General features: G+C 41.2%; 1 protein-coding gene across 3 annotated transcripts in view; it reads right to left on the bottom strand.

The window, feature by feature from the left end:
• Positions 1-22,894, bottom strand: part of ppfibp2b (PPFIA binding protein 2b) — an 88,646-nt gene extending 65,752 nt beyond the window's left edge. The window contains exon 1 of one of the 3 annotated variants that reach the window (XM_076076117.1): positions 22,783-22,894. The gene's annotated coding sequence lies outside the window, so the exon portion shown is untranslated. The remainder of the gene's footprint in view (positions 1-22,782) is intronic. The other 2 variants (XM_076076143.1, XM_076076125.1) reach the window with 2 other exon arrangements.
• Positions 22,895-23,753: the final 859 nt, after the last annotated feature.

The following is a 23,753-nucleotide window of genomic DNA, read 5'->3' as shown; positions in this document are numbered from 1 at the left end:
GACAGGTTTACACAAGAGAGAACCTAAGAAACAGAACCATGACAGGTTTACACTAGAGGGAACCTAAGAAACAGAACCATGAGAGGTTTACACTAGAGAGGACCTAAGAAACAGAACCATGACAGGTTTACACTAGAGAGAACCTAAGAAACAGAACCATGAGAGGTTTACACTAGAGAGGGGGTAAGAAACAGAACCATGAGAGGTTTATACTAGAGAGGGCGTAAGAAACAGAACCATGACAGGTTTACACTAGAGAGGGCCTAAGAAACAGAACCATGAGAGGTTTACACTAGAGAGGGCCTAAGAAACAGAACCATGACAGGTTTACACTGGAGAGAACCTAAGAAACAGAACCGTGACACGTTTACACTGGAGAGAACCTAAGAAACAGAACCGTGACAGGTTTACACTTGAGAGAACCTAAGAAACAGAACCGTGACAGGTTTACACTAGAGAGAACCTAAGAAACAGAACCGTGACAGGTTTACACTAGAGAGAACCTAAGAAACAGAACCATGAGAGGTTTACACTAGAGAGGGCGTAAGAAACAGAACCATGAGAGGTTTATACTAGAGAGGGCGTAAGAAACAGAACCATGACAGGTTTACACTGGAGAGAAACTAAGAAACAGAACCATGACAGGTTTACACTGGAGAGAACCTAAGAAACAGAACCATGACAGGTTTACACTAGAGAGAACCTAAGAAACAGAACCATGACAGGTTTACACTGGAGAGAACCTAAGAAACAGAACATGACAGGTTTACACTAGAGAGAACCTAAGAAACAGAACCGTGACAGGTTTACACTAGAGAGAACCTAAGAAACAGAACCATGACAGGTTTACACTAGAGAGGGCCTAAGAAACAGAACCGTGACAGGTTTACACTAGAGAGAACCTAAGAAACAGAACCGTGACAGGTTTACACTAGAGAGAACCTAAGAAACAGAACCGTGACAGGTTTACACTAGAGAGAACCTAAGAATCAGAACCGTGACAGGTTTACACTAGAGAGAACCTAAGAAACAGAACCACGACAGGTTTACATTCTCAGCAAACATTGCATCGGTTACACGCTCCTGCAGATTCATGCTCTACAACATCAGGAGGATTCGGCCCTTCCCCACTGACGAGACGGCGCAGCGCAGCTCGTCTGGTGTTCAATCACTCCAAGTTCTCCCACACAACTTCCCTTCTCCGTTCTCTACACTGGCTCCCTGTAAGAGCTCACATCCAGTTTAAGACTCTGGTGCTAGCGTACAGGGCAGTGAAAGGAACAGCTCCTTCCTATCTCCAGGCCATGGTCAAGCCCTACACCCCCGCCCGACCACTCCGCTCTGCTGCCTCGGGGCGATTGGTTGCCCCGTCGCTCAGAGTTCCCTGCGGCCGATCGACCCACGGCTGTTTTCTGTCCTGGCCCCACAGTGGTGGAATGAACTCCCCACTGACGTCAGGACAGCAGAGTCGCTGCCCATCTTTCATCAGGCTGAAAACTCACCTCTTCAAGAAGTACTACCCTGAGCCTTCCACCATGCACTTATTGTATTCATACTAGTTTGTTGCACTTATTGTATTTGTATTAGTTTGTTTCTGCACTGTACTTCTGCTCTGGTTTATGCTCTTAGATGCTTGTTTAAAAAAGGAGATGCACTTATGACTTCTGGTGACTAGTAGTTCTCTTGAATACCTACGTTGAATACACTTGTTGTAAGTCGCTTTGGATAAAAGCTAAATTACTGTAAAGTAATGTAATGTACATCAGAGAGGGCCTAAGAAACAGAACCATGACAGTAGAGAGGGCCTGTGTTTATTTGATTTTTATATGCATGTAACCCATACAACCCATGTATGTAACATGAACACTACATAAAGCCAGGAACAGTTTCGCACAAATATTCCTCGAAGCTGGATTGACTTTCCATCGGTCGTTGCTGCCTCTGGCTGCCCCTCTATCTCCTGCCATCCTTCTTTCCGGCTTTTCACCGCGTCACTCCTCCCTCCTGTCATTCCTTCTTGGCCTTGCACTCATCACTTTTATGTCATCTCTCCTTCAAGGCTCTCATCCCTCTGTTTTGCTGTCATGCTGACTTAGAGACAAATAGACATCACTATGCAGAGATCAAGAGTAAAGACAGTGATGTTATCACTGTAGATGTTATCTACAGACGCCTAAGGATTATAGCACTAACTTTCACAGTCATAGCTCATAGCCGCTGACACTGTTAATCTGTATAAACACAGGCAATGTACGTGTAACGATTCTTAACGAATGTGTAAAGGGCCTTTACACAGTAGCAGTTATAATACAGTTATAATGATTCTGATAATAGATATTCAGCCGGTGTTCACAACTTTATCTTCATGTGTGTAAGAGACGCAATTTAAATATACACCTTGAAAACTGCAAACCTATCTACGTCATGTTTTTATCCTTTTTTTTATGTTTGTTAAATTCTCAGTAGCAATAACTAAATGATATGCTTACTATACATATTACAAACAAAACACTTTAAAAACTCTAAATAAATAATTTAAATGAATCATTTATTTTTTGCTATTTTGGTCAGACACTATGCAACGCTGATTACTGTGTAATATGTGTGGTATTTGTTATAAATGTACGTTGGTACATAGAGGGTGATAAGAAGCTGTACATGGAGGGACTTAGGACCCAGCGGAATGTAGGTGAAGGAAACAGGAAGAGAAGGAAGAGACGCCACACAAACAGCTGTTCACCGCTCACTGCCCGATTCTTGTGTTAAAAATGTCCGCTTAATAAAAAATAAAAAAACGGCGTTAACGCGCGATAATATAATTGTCGGCGTTAATTAATGAATGCGTTAACGTGATAATAACGCGTTAACTTGCCCAGCACTAGTAACAACACAAAAGCACTTCACTTACCACAGCTGCTGTTCACTTAAAGACAAAGTATATCCTCCTTTCTTTGTTAACAAAGAGTTTAATCCCGCGGTTGTACAGAACATTGGTTAGGGTTAGAGAGAGAGAGAGAGTGTGCAGGTAAGCAAGGAAATTGCGGCTTTTTCTCATGATTCTTTTTTCCCTTTTCCTATTTTTCCATTGTGACACTAAAGGTGCTGATTTAGAGATCACTCTCCTGTTCCAGCACAGAGTTGACGAGACAAACTGTCACAATCCTGCCCACTGTCTTCCATATTGTGCAATTGATATAACTGCTATGTGTGTGAATGCATTTGCGTGTGTGTGCTTGTGGGAACGACAGTGAGAGGGAGGAAAGTGAATAGTGAGGGTGTGTCTGTTTGGGTAAGGTTCTCTGGATCTTCTCATGATTTTGGTTAAATATTGGTAAAGAAATGCCTCATCAATGGAATGAATTCAAAGTTTTAAAATGTGGATACAAATCTTTCACTGTAACACTTTGATGTTTCATTAGCCACGTTATATTTTACTTGAGAATGAAATGTTATAAACCCATTTGCAACAGGGACATAAAAAACTGTGCTGTATTCTTTTCTTTTGCTTAGGACAGCTTTTTAACTGAGATTGGTACGGTGTCCCAGAGAGTTCAATATACTCGTGTAACTTCAGAAAAAACATGCATTTGGACAAAACAAATACAAATGAAGAAAACATGTGAATCTATTTAAAAGACAACAAAAGTGCCGCATTTATTTATAAACTAAAAAACACATTTGGTCTTTTCTGTTGGTTTCTTTCTCCAGGGAGTTTCTGTATTTGGTTGTTCTTTGTTTCTTACAGGGAGTTTGGGTATTTGGCGGTGTTTTCTGTTGTTTTGCTGGAGGTTTCTGTATTTGGTTGTGTTCCGTTTTTCTGCAGGATGCCTCTGTTTTTGTTGTATTATCTGCTTTTTGCAGGGTGATTTTGTATTTGATTGTTTTCTGTTTTTTTGCAGTGTTTTTATTTCTAAATGCTAAATGCATGTGTCGTCAAACTGGTGAATATTTCCATATTTGTTGAGCTCTTAGGGCCACCTTAGATTTTTTATATATATTATAAAGATATTTATATAAAAAAACTGCTTTTACACGAGTATGCTGTTACTGTATAGTCAAAAGGTTAGACAGCAATTATGATATGACAGCTACAGTAGTTCACCAGTGCCAGGTGTATTATCCTCTATATAATAATTACACAATAACTAATCATTGTATTGTTTTTATTACCAAAGCGTTAATTTGTACCAGGCTATTTGGCTATTCACACCCGACCAAGTCGAATATATGACCCTATAAGCTCTGGCCCTATTTTTAGGCCTCTGCTCGAACATTGCATACCCATACTAAAAAGACTGTAATTCTGTAACTACAAGGTCTATTTTAACAATTGTGATGTTATAATACAGGTAACGCTTGTGAGATTTGTTCAGATGTGTAAATATTGTGTATATGTTACTGGTTAATAGTAAATGAAGATGGCACACAGCTCAAATTGAAAAGTTTCAGGCTTGTCTGGCCCCCCTTTCTTCAGGAAACACTTAAAAAAACACACTGTTGAAATACGTAGCAACAGTGTGTTTAGGAGGGAAAACGGAATATGATACCTTATTCTTCATGATTCTTCTCAAAGTAAGGAGCATTAATGTTTTTTTCTGCAGTGGAGCGGCTTGGTTTTGTGGTGCTTGTTGGCTGTATCTTTGTAATGGTTTCACGGAGAGAAATTCTGAAGATATCTCTGGATTCTGTGTCGAATGCTCGTGCTCTGACATGTATTGGTCGGCCGTGTTAGCCTTTTGTTAGTTGAGCTCTCCGGAGTGCATGGCTCGCCGAGTCATGGCGAAAAATACGTGATATTGTGGTAAATATTCTTGTTGATTATATTAGTTTGTGTATAATTGTGTTTGCAGTGTGTAAAATGGTTTACATGATTATGTTGCCCAGACTCTCTTCGTTAAGTCGGTATATAACATGTGTGTAGCATTCATTATATTCGTTTCTGAAAAGTACATTGTACGACACGCTGTACGCTAAACTTTCTCCGTAGCCCCCCAGCGAGGGGCTCTCGGGTCAAGAAGGGGTTAATTTAGCAAAAGCTAGCTAGCCAAAACGCTTTTTGCTTTCTGACAGAAAAGATTAGTAGGAATAGGAATAGGAATAGTAGTGGTATAAAGAGCAACAAAGTATGTGTAAGGAGTAAGTTGTGGTTGATGAATGGGTCAAACTTTTTAATTAATATTAATTTCAGTATTCAGTAGCAGTTTGGTTAGGTTTAGGCAACAAAACCACTTGGTTCAACCAGCAGCCGCAGCCACAGCACTGGACCTTTAACTAATAAAGTACAGTTTAACAACTTTATTCGCAGTGGCGGATTTAAGCACAACAAAGCACAGTAGCATGGAACAACCCTATTATAGCAGCAACAAGCACGACAGTTATGTTACACAACACTAAACGGGACTCGGCGGCTCATAAAATACACAATAACACAGTTACAGTACAGTTACACTTAAAAAAAAAAAAAAAAAAAGGTTACAAACACACTATGACCTATCTCTGCCCAGACAAAAGCCTCATACTTGAGATAGCTCCGTAGTAGTTGGTGTGTTTCTTCAGACTATCTCCTACCTGCACCGGGGACCGACAAGCACTGTGTAGGCGATTTAAACGGCAAGCTAATCCTCTGTATGGCAGTGGGGATCGGCTCTTTCGGCAGAATATCTCCTGCCTAGGACCAGGGACAAACCTGCGCTGTGTAGGCGGGTTGATCGGCAAGCTGATTCTCGTCTGATGGCGGAGAAAACAGTGAATGTTGATTTAAAGAATCCGGGAATTCTGTGATTACATTTTTTGAGATGCTGGGATTGTGCGGTGGGGTCAGTAGGATATACAGAAGCTATTACAAACTTGTTTTGAAACATTGTTCCCCATATTTTCAGGGAACTACTGTAAGAGGTAGTAAAAAAAAAGAGTATAAAAAAGAGAGTATAAAAAATAAATTCCTGTTAAATTGAATGGCAGGATTGTCTCCTGAGGATAAATCACATTTCTGTGTTCCTTGATTGTTAGTACTGTCGATGTAGCAAAAGACATGCCTTTACACTGCAGAAAAACGAGTTTGTCAAACATTATGTGACCTGTTTCTTTCTGTTACAGCTCCAACCGCCTCAGTGTTGACAGCTCCTGGGTCAAAAGGGAAGTTGGCCCTCTGCACTATGTGTCTGTTGTGTTAACAGCTGACAGCTTCACTGACAGTGAAAACAATGTTATCAGGTGCTGATAAGACTTATCAAATTCTGTAATGTCTACAGCTGCTGTTTGGATTAATGTTCTTAACTACAAATTTGTCATTCAGTTTAGCACTCAACACTAAATAATATAATAACTACTTTTGCACAATATTCAAGGTTGAGAAAGAGCTCCATGAAGCCTCAAGCTGAACAATGCATGGGTCACCACCTTACTGGAGAAACCAAGTTTCCATGTGGACGGAGCAGCTTGCTGACACAATCAACACAGAGTGCTTCAACTTTCAGACCCCAAAACACAAAACACTTTCCAAAGCTGGACTTCAACTCACTTGTTGGAATGGTTCACTGAGGCAGTCAATGTCCCAACACACAGTACACTGTTATCCACGGATAGGTAGGCGCCTGTATGCAAACAATCATGTCCAGAGATATTTTCCATGTACTGCACCTGTGTGAGAACAACAAACAAAGCAGTGTGTCCGCTGCTTTAAGAGACACAGACAGAGAGAGACAGAGAGAGAAAGAGAGAGAAAGAGAAAGAGAGAGAGAGACAGAGCGAGGGAGAGACAGAGCGAGAGCGGCAGCTAAAAGCTATGCTATCTCCCTGTCTGCTTTAGACAAGTGGCTGTGCTGCTATCAGCTTCATGATAAGCTCCATCAGGACCCTTACTGTTCATTACTGCTCCTGCTGCACCGCACATCCACAAGCTGATAAACCTCTACAAACTACTGATGCACTTGAATAAGTTAACAAACAATTCTTCTTTTCTGCAGCACAGCCTTCTGGTATCCCATCTCCACAGAGGGCTGCATGAGCTGGGAGTTACTGACATACAGTATATGAGCACAAATGTACTAACGAACCCAGTGAAATGATACCTGAGTGACGCCTGGTCACAAGTCCAAGGCAAGTTCAAATAAGGGTTTACAGAAGACGCTTTTCCCTGCAGAGATTTGGACCTGCTATAGCAGGAAAAGCACAGTAACTACTAATATTAATGATGTTCCATTAACGAACGATAGCACAGCCCAGCAACTGGCTCCCCTTAATTAATAGTGTTCTTAATGATAGATGTGATCTTTCTGTTATGAAAAAGGTCTGTTGTCTTGTTTATAGGGTATGTCTGTCTCCCTGACACATCATGCAATAAACATATTTTAAATAGATTTGAGGAATACTTCAGTTAAACTTCAGGTGAGAAAAACAATTCAAGTTGCATTTTAAATGAGTTTTGGCCACAGGCCAAGCTTTAAACACAACACTGACATATTATCAGCGGCTCCTATAATCCATCTTCTTAAACCAGCCTATTCACTTAAACTACTACTCTATCTTATCTTTACCAATTGAAATTGCTGAGCTATCCTCTGTTGCCTATTATGTGCATTATTGTTGACTTTATTGATCTTTTATTACTGGTGCTTGTTGTGGCCAAGACGGGCAGCATTTAATATTCACACATAAAAGCACAAATAACAAAGTTTAAAACAGAACAACGAGTTGGCATCTGGAAACAAAAAGTACAGCGGTGACACTGAAGGAAACAGTCTATCTCTAATCCATTATACAACAATGTGTTGAGAGGTATTAAAAGACAGTTTTGACAAAGTTAGGGTGCAGAAAGTTCTACGGCATCAGTTCCTTGATGTATTACAGCTGAGATACGTCACAGATAGAGCTACGTGAGAGGCTAGCACAAATATAATGAAGTGCCAGTAGTTAGCAGATGAGGCTGTGATGATGAAGAATGAGCACGTTAGTGATTCTGCCTACAGCTTCATATAGCAGCCACTAACACTGAGGTCAGCCGTGCTGCACATGTACACACTCACAAACAAAACACAAAGTGCTTCAGACTAGATTATACATTATGGACAAACACAATGCTCACGTGTCACACGTGCAGTAACTGCTCTGTGAAGACAGGGAGATGTTTAGTGAGTGGGGAGTCTGTGGGCTTGCACACTGCTTACATGATCTTCTCTGTGATACATGGCTGCTGGGGGTGCAGGAACATACGGGCCTCATCTGTACTGCTCTGTTCTACACCGTCCTAGTCCTGCTGAAGAGCATTACATTCATCTCTATGTATTATCTGATTCTTTCTGTTCTGTACTCTGGTCAGTCCAGTTCACTCCTGCTCTCATTTCCACTGTAATCTATTTTGCCCTGAGAGTGAGGGTAATGAACCAGAATACACAGCAACACGTGACTTCCAGTCAGTGACCATCATGAGAGCATGAGGGAAACGGTTCACTTGAACTTTAAAAACACCCCACCACTATAATGTGTACAATAAATTAGAGTCATGAAGAGTATGTCAGGTGGGGAAATGTAGAAGTACAAAGTTGGCTAAGCTGTGGAATGCTGCCCTCTGAACACCAGACTCCCAGACAGACACCAGTCTTCCCACGACTCAACTAGCGCCTCGCTGACAGAGTCACAGGAAGAATCCACAAACAATCCATTTCACAACCCGGTCCTGAACTCTACTGTGTGCGTTCAAACAGTTACAACGCTCCCACAGAGAGACTGCAGCAAAGAGACACGTCCAGACATGACTGTGTCTATATGCTACACTGAGTGCAATGATCCTTGGGGTTTCACTTCTCACCTAAAGACCCTGAGTCATTTCACATGGTTACTAATGACAGATGTATGAAACACACTACCACCTCGATGAACAAACACACATGAGGAGTGCACACCTTTTACCATCGAGGCCTGAAGGAGAGCTCGTAGGCTATTGTTGTCACAGCATACACACTCACACCTGTGATCATCCAGTTTGACTACATTCCACTGATGTCAGTGGCAGAGCAGCTCGACTATGGTAATCATCAGTGTAACGACTCGCCTAAAAGGCACCAACAGCTAAGATCTATGCCATCAGGACATCTGCATTTATGCTTTCTAGTCGCCGATCTCTGATAATGTTACACTGTGAACAACCAATCCGGGTTTAGATTGACAGGACAGTGGCAGCACCGCTAACGGTGAAAATGAGTTTTGGACGATGGTATTATAACATTATGATGTCTTCATGTAATCTTGTAAAATGTAGTTTTGGTAAGAAACACTATAAATGACTATAACAAAGTTAAAGGAAAACATTAAAACATATTTGATGGTTTACTGACTCACAGTGGTTCAAATGATTTTTGGGACGGTGGCAAATAAAAAAGCCTGGATCCTTGTCGACCAGCTGCTTTAATCAAACAACAAAGGGATCTGTATCTGTTGATATGGATCATCAATGATCAATGATTAGTATCAGCGGCAAAAGAAAACAGGATCAAGGATCTCTAAAAGTTCTATTTGCTCCCTTTTTCCTTTTGTGCTGATCCGACCTGTGATCCGATCCGAACCGTGAGTTTTATTATCCGTTGCACCTCTAGTAAAAAAGAAAGTGAAAGAGAAAGAGGTACAGCCTACATGAAGAAGAGGATTCAGCCAAGGCAGAGCTGTATGAGCTGAGACTGAGCAGAGACGTAGCTCACTTAGCACAGCGTATTACTGGTCATCAGACCCACTTGATGGAGACACACAGGGATACCCAACTGGCCTCATGTCAGCGATGCTGATACTCATTTCCACTGTCATTTATTCAGGCAGTGGAGAAGCTCCAAATAAGCTCTTTTAAAGATAATGTGGAGTACAGATTGCAGCTTTTTGTTTCTACAGTACGGTGGCCCTGAGAGCTCAACACACTGCAACATGTGAGACAGACAAAACACAAGCCGATTAATGAAACGTCTTCACCCGCTTAGCAACACAACAAAATGAGACATGGTGATGCGCTCGTCTCAGCCATGAAGCTTCCGTGGCCTCTGGGCTACTTGCAGCATTTCAGTGTTTACGTGTTTTGTGTATTTGCTTAAAACATAAGCGAGGCTAACTTAGCATGGGAATGTTTTTTAATACTACGTGTGGACTGAACTCATTGAAATCATTGAGGCACTGTGTTTTTTCATGCAGGGCTGACGTCGTTCTGTATGCAAGACTTACTCTATGACATGCTGTCTCTTTAACAATTTTAATTATTACAGAAAATTACCCCAAAATGAGTCGTGAGAAAACAGTGAAGACTGTCCATCACAGACAGGGTGACCGCTTCACAGGGCTGTTTGTCTGAGCAACAATCCAAAATATTCAATTTACAATGATACTCAATTCAATTCAATTTATTTTATGTAGCCCAAAATCAGAAATGTGCCTCAGAGGGCTTTACAATCTGTCCACATGTGACATCCTCTGTCCCAGGACGCTTACATCAGAACAGGAAGAACTCCCCAAAAAACATTCAAACAAATATAAAACAGATTAATACATTTGAAAAGCTAGAGACAGAGACTGTTGACATTTCTGTTGCCAAATCATTTCCTGTTGATCAATTCACAGATGAATCCCCTTCGGCAGCAACTGTCATGTCTTCATTTTGTGTGCATTAGCCTCTTTCTCCTCTCTCCATTCACGTCTTGTCAATCATTTGTAAAGCACTTTGAATTGAATTTGATTTGTTTGAAAGGTGCTATATAAATACAACTTAATTAATTGATTGGTTGATGTGAAAAAGTGAAGGGTTTCAGGCAGAAACTTAGCATGCAGCATGAAGTAAGAGTTTGCAGTATGAATATAGATTATTCTTGTGTTGTGTAACACTACGGTCAACAGACAGCATGCTACTTCATACTCTGTTCTTATTGACAGTGTAACTGCACTGTCCTGCTAAATACTATAGCTTCCCCAAAGCACCATGGGAATATATTCATGAGCTTTGTTGACTTACTCTGATCCTTTTCTCTTCATGAATGAAAATCTGGTCTGAGACTGTAGATGCTATTCATTAAACTCAATCAATGAATCCAGTTTGATACTACTCACTGAGATGTATGACACAGTGTGAATTTGCATGTTGAAGATTCTTTTTTTTACTTTTGTATTCTTGCAATATTAAGGTGGATTCACCCATCACTGCTTTCCTGCTTCTAACACAAAGGGAGCTTTTATGGTAGCGAGGCAGTGAACCAGCAACGGTTGAGGTCTATGAGGAGAAAATGTTCCATCTGCAGTTTGTTTTCTAACTCGCCTGACAGGAACAGAAGGTTGGGAACCTGCTCATCATACAGCAACAGAAAGCTGTCATTGTTCTGCAAAGTGGGAAACCTTGACATTTGAAATTCCAGCATCACCAAAACCTTCACAAGGGTCAATTGTTGGGACGGCCTGTGAGAACAGGAAACGCCAGAATGCTGGTGAACCTGTACTGTTGAGAAGAAGGGTAAAACATTCTCTCTCTCTCACACACACACACACACACACACACACACACACACACACACACACACACACACACACACACACACACACACACACACACACACACACACACACACACACACACACACACACACACACACACACACACACACACACACACACACACACATTACTGTTCCTCCTCATTTGGCTTAGCCTGTTTGGATTAGTGTCACCAGCTAGAGGCCAGACCTAAGCCCCCCAGGCTCTCCTGTCACACAGGGTAAATACAACTGTGTGTGTGTGTGTGGGTGGCCAAGCCAACAAGAAACACCAGATTCTTCATCAATTAACATCAATGCACAGGACCACTGGCGTTTAAAACGAGCTGTTCCGTGTTCTCTCCTTTAGCTCTCTCTCTTTTCACTGCTTTGCCATCTTGGTAGTGAAGCAACTGGTGTCAGTGTGAACAATAAATCTTGAGTTAGACAACATTTTGGTTTGCTAAATCCTCCAGCTGATCTATGTGATCACATTCAAACCTAAGCTGTTCACAGACACGCTGCACAATGAATCAAATATTAATAAGATCACAATGATGGACTATTGATGTTTAAAATGTGCTCGGCTCATGAAAATCTCTGCTGCATATCAAATCAAGCTTCAGGTTCACCAGCATTCTGGCGTTTCCTCAACCAACAGCCAGCCACCAGCGGGGCGATGAAGAAGGACCTTACTTTAGGTCTTATTTTGATGCAGAGATTTGTTCATTAGCAGGAAGGAAGCACAACATAACGCTGCTCTCTCGCCTGGTTTAGCCGTCGTTCACTGATCATAGTGAAGCTCCCGGAACGCTGCCCATGCGTCACATGTTCAATGCAGCCTGGGTGTTCAAGTATGTGCAACAGTACTGAATAGCAGCATCACATATCAGCTACGGCAGCTTCATTTGACTTCTACTGGTGCACACTGCACAAACCCCTTTTCTGTTACTGAACATGGTGACCCGTCTTTGTGGGCGGAGCATAGGTGGAGGCAGAATCATTCTCTGAACACGTTAGTTAACGCTGGCTGGCAAGTTTTGATGGCTTGTTTTTAATAATGGCTGACGAAAACCCTTTCTCTCAATATGTACAGCAAGGCTGCAACTAATGATTATTTCCATTGTTGATTTTCATGATTAATAGATATTTGTATGGTTTATAAAATGTCAGAAAATGGTAAGAAAATGTCCATCAGTGTTTCCCAAAGCCGAAATGTTCTCGAACTGGACCTCATCGAATTTGAATTAAATACCCTTGGACTAAACTATTAGAAAAATAGAGAGAAATAATGCTAATAGACTAAACCAGGGGTATTCAATTAAAATCCAAGAGGTCCAGTTAGAGAGACATTCCTCATGCAAAGGTCCAGAACATCACAGTAACATCTAACTGGTTCTATGATTCAGTCCCTCATATATTGAAGTAGCCAACAGTTGTATCAACGTTTTTATAGTCAACAACTGATTATCAAATCAAATAAAGAACTTTAATAATATCTCAACAATATTCATCATCAGTTCTTAAATTGAACTGGATGAATTTGAAATAATACATGATCTGATAATAAATAAATGTTCTTCTCTTGTTTCAAGTAAAATAAGGGACGCATTTAGGAATAAATTAAATCATTTGAAAAATGTGGCTCTTAAAATAAAGTACTTGTTCTGAATTGTACTGCAGCTTTAAATTCAGTTCATTCAGGTGTGAAGTGATGTCAACCAAGAAAGCCACGATATCCATGTTATTCTCATCTTCTAAAAAGAGAAATTTGTGTGCATGATATATATATATATATATATATATATATATATATATATATATATATGTTAACATCTTTGTTGGTCAGTGAATTAATGTGTTATGATTTTGATCATATTGGGCTGTTAGATTGTTTATTATCTGTGACTTAATTTCAGATGTGAGTTTGTTCAAAAGATTTGTACTTTGTTTCTTAGTGACTCTTCACATTTTCACACTACCTCTTTTATCCTCACAGCCTCTGAACACATGAGACATCCTGGTTATGAACTGAACACACATGAGACATCCTGGTTATGAACTGAACACACATGAGACATCCTGGTTATGAACTGAACACACATGAGACATCCTGGTTATGAACTGAACACATGAGACGTACTGGTTATAAACTGAACACATGAGACGTACTGGTTATGAACTGAACACATGAGACGTACTGGTTTTGAACTGAACACATGAGACGTACTGGTTATGAACTGAACACATGAGACGTACTGGTTATGAACTGAACACATGAGACGTACTGGTTATGAACTGAACACATGAGACGTACTGGTTTTGAACTGAACACATGAGACGTACTGGTTATGAACTGAACACATGAGACGTTATAAACTGAACACACATGAGACGTACTGGTTATGAACTGAACACATGAGACATCCTGGTTATGAACTAAACACATGAGACGTACTGGTTATGAACTGAACACATGAGACATCCTGGTTATAAACTGAACACACATGAGACGTACTGGTTATGAACTGAACACATGAGACATCCTGGTTATAAACTGAACACACATGAGACGTACTGGTTATGAACTAAACACATGAGACGTACTGGTTATGAACTGAACACATGAGACGTACTGGTTATGAACTGAACACATGAGACATCCTGGTTATAAACTGAACACACATGAGACGTACTGGTTATGAACTGAACACATGAGACGTACTGGTTATGAACTGAACACACATGAGACGTACTGGTTATGAACTGAACACACATGAGACATCCTGGTTATGAACTGAACACACATGAGACATCCTGGTTATGAACTGAACACACATGAGACATCCTGGTTATGAACTGAACACACATGAGACATCCTGGTTATGAACTGAACACATGAGACGTACTGGTTATAAACTGAACACATGAGACGTACTGGTTATGAACTGAACACATGAGACGTACTGGTTTTGAACTGAACACATGAGACGTACTGGTTATGAACTGAACACATGAGACGTACTGGTTATGAACTGAACACATGAGACGTACTGGTTATGAACTGAACACATGAGACGTACTGGTTTTGAACTGAACACATGAGACGTACTGGTTATGAACTGAACACATGAGACGTTATAAACTGAACACACATGAGACGTACTGGTTATGAACTGAACACATGAGACATCCTGGTTATGAACTAAACACATGAGACGTACTGGTTATGAACTGAACACATGAGACATCCTGGTTATAAACTGAACACACATGAGACGTACTGGTTATGAACTGAACACATGAGACATCCTGGTTATAAACTGAACACACATGAGACGTACTGGTTATGAACTAAACACATGAGACGTACTGGTTATGAACTGAACACATGAGACGTACTGGTTATGAACTGAACACATGAGACATCCTGGTTATAAACTGAACACACATGAGACGTACTGGTTATGAACTGAACACATGAGACGTACTGGTTATGAACTGAACACACATGAGACATCCTGGTTATGAACTGAACACACATGAGACATCCTGGTTATGAACTGAACACACATGAGACATCCTGGTTATGAACTGAACACACATGAGACGTACTGGTTATGAACTGAACACACATGAGACATCCTGGTTATGAACTGAACACACATGAGACATCCTGGTTATGAACTGAACACACATGAGACATCCTGGTTATGAACTGAACACATGAGATGTACTGGTTATGAACTGAACACACATGAGACATCCTGGTTATGAACTGTCCGTGGGAAGAATGAACATATAACAGTGTCCATTCTTGGTGAAAGACTCTGGTCTCTCTGGTCTCTTTGACCACTTTTCTCTTTTTGGAGAACGTCATGTGAAATAACTTCTCTGACTCGCCTACTTCTTCGACTGTTGGCTCTCTCTCTCCGTCTCTCCCGTGTGTGTGTGTGTGTGTCTCTAACTCGAGTCACGGTGTTTATCAGAATACACATATTTGATTGTCTGAGTGGCATCACATGAGATGTATCAGTTATAGATCCGGGGTCCGGGTCCCGATATAACTGCGTCTGGGTCCGGACAGCAGACCGCCTATTAGGGACCCCTTTCATAAGGGTTCTCACAAAGAAGGGATCCTCAGAAGAAAATGTTCTGTGTAGAACATCAGCCCTTCAAGAAGAACCTGTTTGGAACCCTTCTTTCTAAGAGCATCACAACATAACAATAAAAACTAAAATTGCCTTTTTATTCCCTCCTGTTGCACCCTGTTTCTTTCTTTCCCCTTTCCAACTGTTCAAGAATAAATTCATTCCGAGCAACACAAGTTTTGTCTTTCCAAAGCAGATGCAGATTTGTTTAATGAGACAATTAAATTCCTGGAATAATTAGCTACTTAACCAAGTACTGTCACACCAAATTGGCTTTATTGCTAAAGCTCTTGAGTATGCAAGTAGCATTTTCCAAAGAAAGAGAATAACATTACAGCGAGACTACAGCCTGTCAATGCTTTATCAAAGATATTTCTGTGGATTTTCATGCAGGACTTGTTTGAGTACTTTAGGATGCACTCAATTATTTTGATTTGAAGTAGTAATTGGACTTGAGTGGGGCCCCTCGGCTCTATAGCGCCCCCTATTCACCTCTAGCCTTTAAACCCATTTTTGACATCCTTGGTATACTCCAAAACTCACGAAATGTAGTAGAAACATCAAAAGCTGTGAACACTGCCAGAATATAAGCGATAAAGAAGTGAACTGGATGCTTATATTGAGTTTTGAACATAGCGCCACCAACTGACAACAGAAAGTCAGCCTCATGTGATAAAGATCATCCGATTTACATGAAATTGACATGGTGTGGTCCACACATGATATACAGCAACATGACATGTAATTAGTGTTTCCAGCACCACACACCCAACTGTGTGTCCAACCGGCGTCCAGCCAGTACCCCGGCGTGCAAAGGGGCGAGGGCTCGTTCATGGCTGCTTGCAGCTTTAATACTTTACTTGAGGCTTTTTGTAAGATACTGTCATCCTTATCAACATAGCATATGTTTAAGAATGAACATCCCTTTGCCTAAGCAAAGAGTAAAGATTCAGTCATTTCTGACCTTTACAAAGCTGAAGAAACCTTTGAACCTTTGAAGCTCCTGAACTATATGGAGGGGTGAGTCAGCTATGGAATATTCCAGCCAGGCTTTTAACCTGCATCTTTCCACAGAAATGTTAAGTTGGGGTCCTCATAGTCTTACATAGCTAGACCTATCTCCACAGCGCTAAAGAAACGTCTGGGTCCACACATTATCATTTTGCTACAGGGAACAAAAACTCTTGTTTGTATCTCTTTAAACCAATCACAGTCCTGTTAAGCGGCGTTAAACTACGTGGCCCATGGCAGTCTTAACCCACAGTCTTCATCCAGTGATAGGGGCCTCACACCAGACAGGGAAAAAGAAGGTTAAAGAGGCTAAGAAATCCAGACTTCTCTGTCCCCAGCATGGGTAAAGCTAAACAAATTACTTGGTCATACACATTTCCCAAAGGACAATATAGCATCATTTTGTTTGACCGTCCCTGTCTTGTCAATGTGAAGTCTGCTCATCATGTTTTATTCTCTAGTTCACCCCGATGGCTTTATCTGGGTTATTTTATTGTTTTTACTTGACAAAGCTCCTCCAGACCCACATAAGACATTATACAACCATCTTCACTGGCTGAGAGGTACTCCTCATGACAAGAAATCTAACATTTATGTGTACAATTGGTGAAATGCTGCTTTAAGCCAATACAGTTTTTCTGAATGAAGGCCACCTTCGTCATCATCAGGCCAATCTCCCCACAACCTGATGAATTCCCTATTCTCCATTTCACATGAAGGTACAAGATCTAAGTGGGCGTCTGAAGAACAGAAGAGATTTGACCATGAACTGCATGCAAAAGTAAAAACAATAGGAAATGCCAGTGCCATCTCCTGCTGGAACCAGAGTGGAGCAAACCAACTGAGACCATGAACTGTTTGTGCTCTGCCAGCTGAGTCAGGTGGAGCTCCAAAACTTTGGCCAGGAGCCTCGTCAGTGATGGCATCCTCATTAACCTCCATCCAGATTCAGTCTAAAAAGAATTACTTCTAACCAACCGAAAAAATACTAAACACAAGCTTGCAGGGTGGTAAACACTTCTGTCTCTAGAAGACTCGCCAAGCATGTAGAGCAGGACAAAGAGGCCAGCACCTTGGCTACAGGAGACTCCAGTTACAGAGTCACAGCCTGCTAAACTAGCTAGGAGAGAACACAGGCAGCTCACATTACAGGATTATGTTACAGTCACATAGGATAGCTGTGTGTGTGTGTGGCTTTTAACGGGTTTCAGGTAAATGTCATCAAGAAGCAGGTGCACAGACGTTACCGTTACCACACACACACAGTAACGTTAGGCTATAAAGGAACTACACCACAGTGACATGAGCGGGAGTACACACCACGAGGCTGTGAAGGCGGATAGTCGGCGTGATGACGTTTAGTCGTCTCTTTTTGACACTTGTTAGCAACCGACATGTAAAAGATTCTCAAATCACCAGAGGAGTATTTACTGACGTATTTTATATCGTAGAAGCAAACGTTCAAATATCTGCAGCTTGTGTTACTGACCTCATCTCAGACATCCATTGAACAGAAGTTACCATATTTGGAATGTGGAGGAGTGATGTAGAGACGCCGTAAAAGGCTCTGGTTGTATCAATCACAGTAAGCCCCGCCCTAAAGCATCCCCTGCTTTATGGTCTGTTTGACTCTAAATGGACCATAATGTACTAAATGAACATCATGCTGTATTGAAGAAGACTTGAAACTAGAGATTGAGACCATAAACTCATGTTTACAATGTTTACTGAGGTAATAAATCAAGAGAGAAGTAGAGTCATTTTCTCATAGACTTCTATACAATCTGACTTCTTCTGCCCCCCTGATGGTCAGTAGAGAGAATGCGGGTTTTAAGACACTTCCGCATCGGCTTCACTCGGCAGAACCGGGAAATGGACCCTTCCCCATTCCCTACCCCAGTGATTTTCAACCGCTGTGCCGCGGCACACCGGTGTGCCGTGAGAGATCGCCAGGTGTGCTGTGGGAAAATGTCCAATTTCACTTAATGAGTCCAAAAATATATTATTTAGTTGTTGCAAATACTTTGCCATTGTTGAGCGTCTGAGCTGTAATATAGTGGCTGGCTAAGTAATACATGCTCTTCCATGCCAGTGGGTGGCAGTAGGTAGCGCAGTAATGACGTGTTAATGTAGGAGAGTAGAATGAAATGACGCGCGGGAGAGGTTGCGATGACAAGACGAACAGCGATGGAGAAATATTTGAAAAGTAAAAATGCAGACTCTGAACTGGGCCCTGGACAAAATAACCCAGATGAAAAGCCTATAAGGATCAACACATTGAGAGACTTGTCATTAAATTGTCAGAATATATCCGGCCCTCGGTACAACGGCCCGCCAGAAAATATCATGTTTATCATAACCGGCCCGCCACACCACAGAGCTCCGGGACGAAAAGTGCCGATGTGAGCTGGCTTTTTGTGCAACATAATGAAGCATCTCACTGCGCTAAACCTCCAGCTTCAGGGACGTGTGATCACAGACATGTGTGAGGCAGTAAAAGTGTCCACCGCTGTGTTCCCGACTGCGCATGTTGATCATAAACTGGGTGCACTTGGCACGGAGTTCACTCTGCGATTTACCGACTTTGCAGCTCAGAAATGTAAATTTGAAGTGCTCAGCAATCCGTTTGCAGTTGAGGTGTAAAGAGCACCTGTGGAGCTGATAGACCTCCAGTGTAATGACACTCAAGGCAAAGTGTGACTCTGAGGGCGCTGCACAGTTTCCAAGCTTCACCCCGAAACGATGCCTTAACTCCGCCTACATGCTGCTCAAATGCTCTGCATGTTTGGAAGCACATACCTGTGTGAGCAGCTGTTCTCTGTGATGAAGATGAACACAAACCCACACAGGAGTCTCACTGATGCACCTTCACTCCATCGTGAGGGTTTCCACAGAACCTAACCCCAGATATTAATGAACTGGCAGCCAAGAAAAGATGCCAAACATCTGGCTCTGGTACGTATGCATAAAATAATGTAGCCTACCTCAACATTCTTTTTGCACTTTGTCCAATATCCCTTCTATCCTGTTTATTAAATGGTGACTCTATTTGGCCCTCAACGTAGTCCCAATTTGTTATTTTGGCCCTCTGGGATTGAGTTTGACACCCCTGACATATATGCTGTATTATGCTAAAAGGTGTCATTTTGTAACGTTTTTGGTTGTTGGTGTGCCGCGGGATATTTTTAATGTAAAAAATGTGCCGTGGCTCAGAAAAGGTTGAAAAACACTGCCCTACCCCACTACATCCAGTCCCTCACACTTCATTTTGATCTCAACCACACAAATGAAGATCTGTCCACAGACAGACAGACATATACAAACACCTTTCTAACTATATATTAAGATAATTTACATTACCATTTACAGTATAGTAATCTCTGGTGCAACAACCATTACAAGAGAATAAAAACTTTTCAAATCTTTCTTTTCTTTGCAGCTTTTGATCGACATTCAATGTATCCTAATTTCATGTAGTGGAAATCCAGCTGCCTCTGACCTCATTCCCATCCCTCTTTTCTCAAACTGTCTCTCCATGCTTTCTCTGCTGCCCTCTCTCCCTCATTGCCCTAATATTTTTGTCCTCTCTCATGGCTGCTCTGTTAGACATTCTTTCTGACAAGTCAAATAGGGATAGATTTGACAACAGCGATGCACATGCCCCACTTTTTAAAGGAAGGGAAATGTGTGTGTATGCAAAGCGGAGAATACCAACTTCTTAAACAATGGCATGTCATGGAAAAAGTTACTGTGTATACTGCATTGCTTGTTGCCAGCTTCAAAACATGAACATCGGTATTCCAGTATTGGTCCCAACCTTTGAAAGCACATACTTAATTTTCCATTAATGCAGAAAAGTGGATATTATTTACCAACTGGGATGCGTGTTAATATGTTGGCTCTGAACCTAAAGAACTACATTATCTAACGCTCTCACAATCACTCACTGTTTTTCTCAGAGAATAAGAGCAGATGGAAACAAAATCAAATAATACAAGCTTTTAGCCTCCACTCGTCTTCTAATTCCCCTTTTTTCCCCATTGTAGCGCTTCCTGTCCACACCCCTACTAACCCTTTCTTTTCTCTCACATTCAATTCTGGACTAAGATCATCATCCCTTTTGGTTTGTCTTTAACTTGGTTTTAGTTGTTGTGTCACAGATCAGTCAATCAGTGTGGATGTGTTAATGGAGGTCCTCTACAGTCCATTCTGAAAATAGGTTGAAGTTCATGACAAGCAGGCAAAAAGAGATGCCCGAGTAAAGAATGGTGATTCATTATATTCACATAAGTCACCTATAACTTGGGTTGCCGTGGTGTGGACTGTTAAATAATCAAAGAAATGTCTGAAAACAAAAACAAAAGAAGTTTAAAAACCTGAGCCACTGCCTTACTATTTCTCTATTCTTATCTCTACAGAAATCCAACGGTGGCCAACAAGCACTGTTTTATTATCTATCTCTCTCAAATAGAAATATGACTATAACCTGTGTAACATCTAAGATCTGCTTTTCTCTACCACCCGTTCTCATTTCCTTTCCCCTCCATTTCTCTCCCTTGACAGCAAACCAAAGATAACCTCTAATGAACTACAGTCCTTTCATTTTATTTCTCTGCCATCTTTCCTTCCATTCCCGCAGAAAGTTGGAGATTATTCCTCGTAGATGCCTTTGTCTTCCTCTCACCTCTCTTTTAAAGACATTCTTCCACCTATATCTCTCCTTCCATTTCTTTTCTCTGTGTCTGATTCTCTCCTCGTTATCAGAGAGCATATATGACCGCCAGTGAACTACAGTAGAGGTGTGATTAGTAGCCGTAGTTGTGATGACAGAGCAGTGAACTACAGTAGAGGTGTGATTAGTAGCCGTAGTTGTGATGACAGAGCAGTGAACTACAGTAGAGGTGTGATTAGCAGCTGAACCTATATGGCTGCATAGGAAAGCGGATTTGATCCAGGGATGAATGCCATCATCTGCTGATCCCATGTGTTTACACAAGGCATGCATATGTACAGAGACATAGCTCTAAAACCTACTCCAAAGTAAGCTAATAACATTGTTTGATAACTACTATGGCAATACATTTGTTATAAATGTCGGGCATTTATTCATCGCCACTTAGAAGTGCTAATGCCACCCAAGAGCCAACCAAAGCAGCGTTATCAATTCACTGTCGTCAGTGCAATGACGCCTTTCAACTCACTCCCTTTTAAATGAGATTTGCAATAGAAAAGAGGCCCCAGCCTGCTGTATTCAGAGGCAAGAGGCTCCTTCAGCTCTCTCAAGTCGCCTGTCTGTGATGTCTGTGCATGTGCACGTCTCTGTCTGTTCATGAACACTATCTCCAGGATTAGATGCAGCAGATGCTTCAGCAGAGGGGAGCCACACATCAGCCTTGATATTCTGCCATTAGCATATCAGCGTCCCCTCTTTCTCTCCCTCCCCCCTTTACTCATGCTGTCACAAATTGATGATCTGCAATTACACAGCATGTGTCAGTGCAACTAAACATCATTTAATAGCTGCAAGCTGACAGTACATGACTGAGAAGAACCAGTGCCACAACTAAAGCACCATGTTTTCTAGCATGTCGCTTGTACACAAGACACATTTTCTGTCATGTGGAAAAAGTCCAGCCTATGAAATAAAAGTGCATAATAATGACCACACACCTGCCCTGTGTATTCTACAGTATGACTGTTACATTGATAACATCAGCAAGTTGAGATCCTTGAGATATGGTGCTACCACATCACTGCACCCATGAATATAGTAGCACAGTATTAGCATTAGTAGCCTCTGTTGTATTTCATATGAGCAGCTACAGAGGATGAAAGGTATGCTAATGTCACAGTCCAGATATACATATTTAAGGTTTATGAGGCTATCATAGTTTGTCCCCAGGGAACATGAAATATAAAATCACTTTTAATGTGTTTAAAAAAAGAAAGCAGAATGTTAAAACCGAGCCAGCCGCACAATACTCCCTCGGAGTCCCTTACATCCAGCTATATGGACTTGTCTATGAAGTTCATAGTGAACTTATCTATGACAGACAGGTGAAGTCTCACTGGAGGCAATACATGACAGGTTACCACAGTAATCAGCTGCGTGCAGTTATATTACTTACGATGCGACTCCGCTGAGGCTTTATCCAACTAAATCCTTTAATTTAGTTTGCTGCAGACACTTGGAGTTAACACACACTCACTCACACACGCACACACACGTGCCCCTCACACACACATAAAACACACTCACACATGCAAGGCGCTCTGGACGGTGGCGGACCGTACCGTGTGGAGCTCTCTGTGCGCTGTGGTGAAGCGCGAGCTTCCTCAACTATCACCTGCCATGTGATAGGCACGGTGCCTTCAGGAGCCCCTCGTAATATCTCACATCTGCCTGACACATTCATACCGGACCTTTTTGTTATAATAATGTATATCGGTGAATGAAAACAGGTGCCACGCAAGTAGGTTATTTCCGTTACTATTATTTAATGCAAACACAAATATCTGTTATAGGCCTATTACTTGTTACAATAAGTGTTTGTCTATGGGCTACTGGTCTAACAAACAGTTACGTTAATCATTTATACATATTGGCAAGTAATATACAAATGCAACACAAAACTATGAACTATGGCAACTATTGATAATCCAAACTATTGGTATTCTGACTAAGTCTTAAACGTTTCGTGTTGGCAACACAGACCTCACAGACAACCCAATTATTTCCCCATATTAATGTGCATTAATGTTGGAACATTAACTGTACCAAAATATATACAAAAAAATGTCTCCAACGGTACATCAATGAAGCACAATAGCAGCAGGAGGTAATGAGAATAATTTGGATAATTTGAATTGAGGGACATTAAACTCAATACTCCTCCAAAAAGTTATTCAGGTAACAACCTCCCATATTTTCAGGCAGTAGAGGGCAACATACCAAATAAATTCAAATAAATAATTTACAACCACTTTCACATCATTGTTGTTACATCCTTTGTAGTATTAATACAACTCAACACTGCCATCTATTGGCACAGTGTATGTTTGCAATAACAATTTCCGTCTCCTTTGACTTGCTTCCGTA

This window comes from Anarhichas minor, unplaced genomic scaffold, assembly GCF_050575085.1.
Source record: "Anarhichas minor isolate MPS153535 unplaced genomic scaffold, ASM5057508v1 ptg000005l, whole genome shotgun sequence".
NCBI lineage: Eukaryota > Metazoa > Chordata > Actinopteri > Perciformes > Anarhichadidae > Anarhichas > Anarhichas minor.
This window is presented reverse-complemented; position numbering and strand designations above follow the sequence as displayed.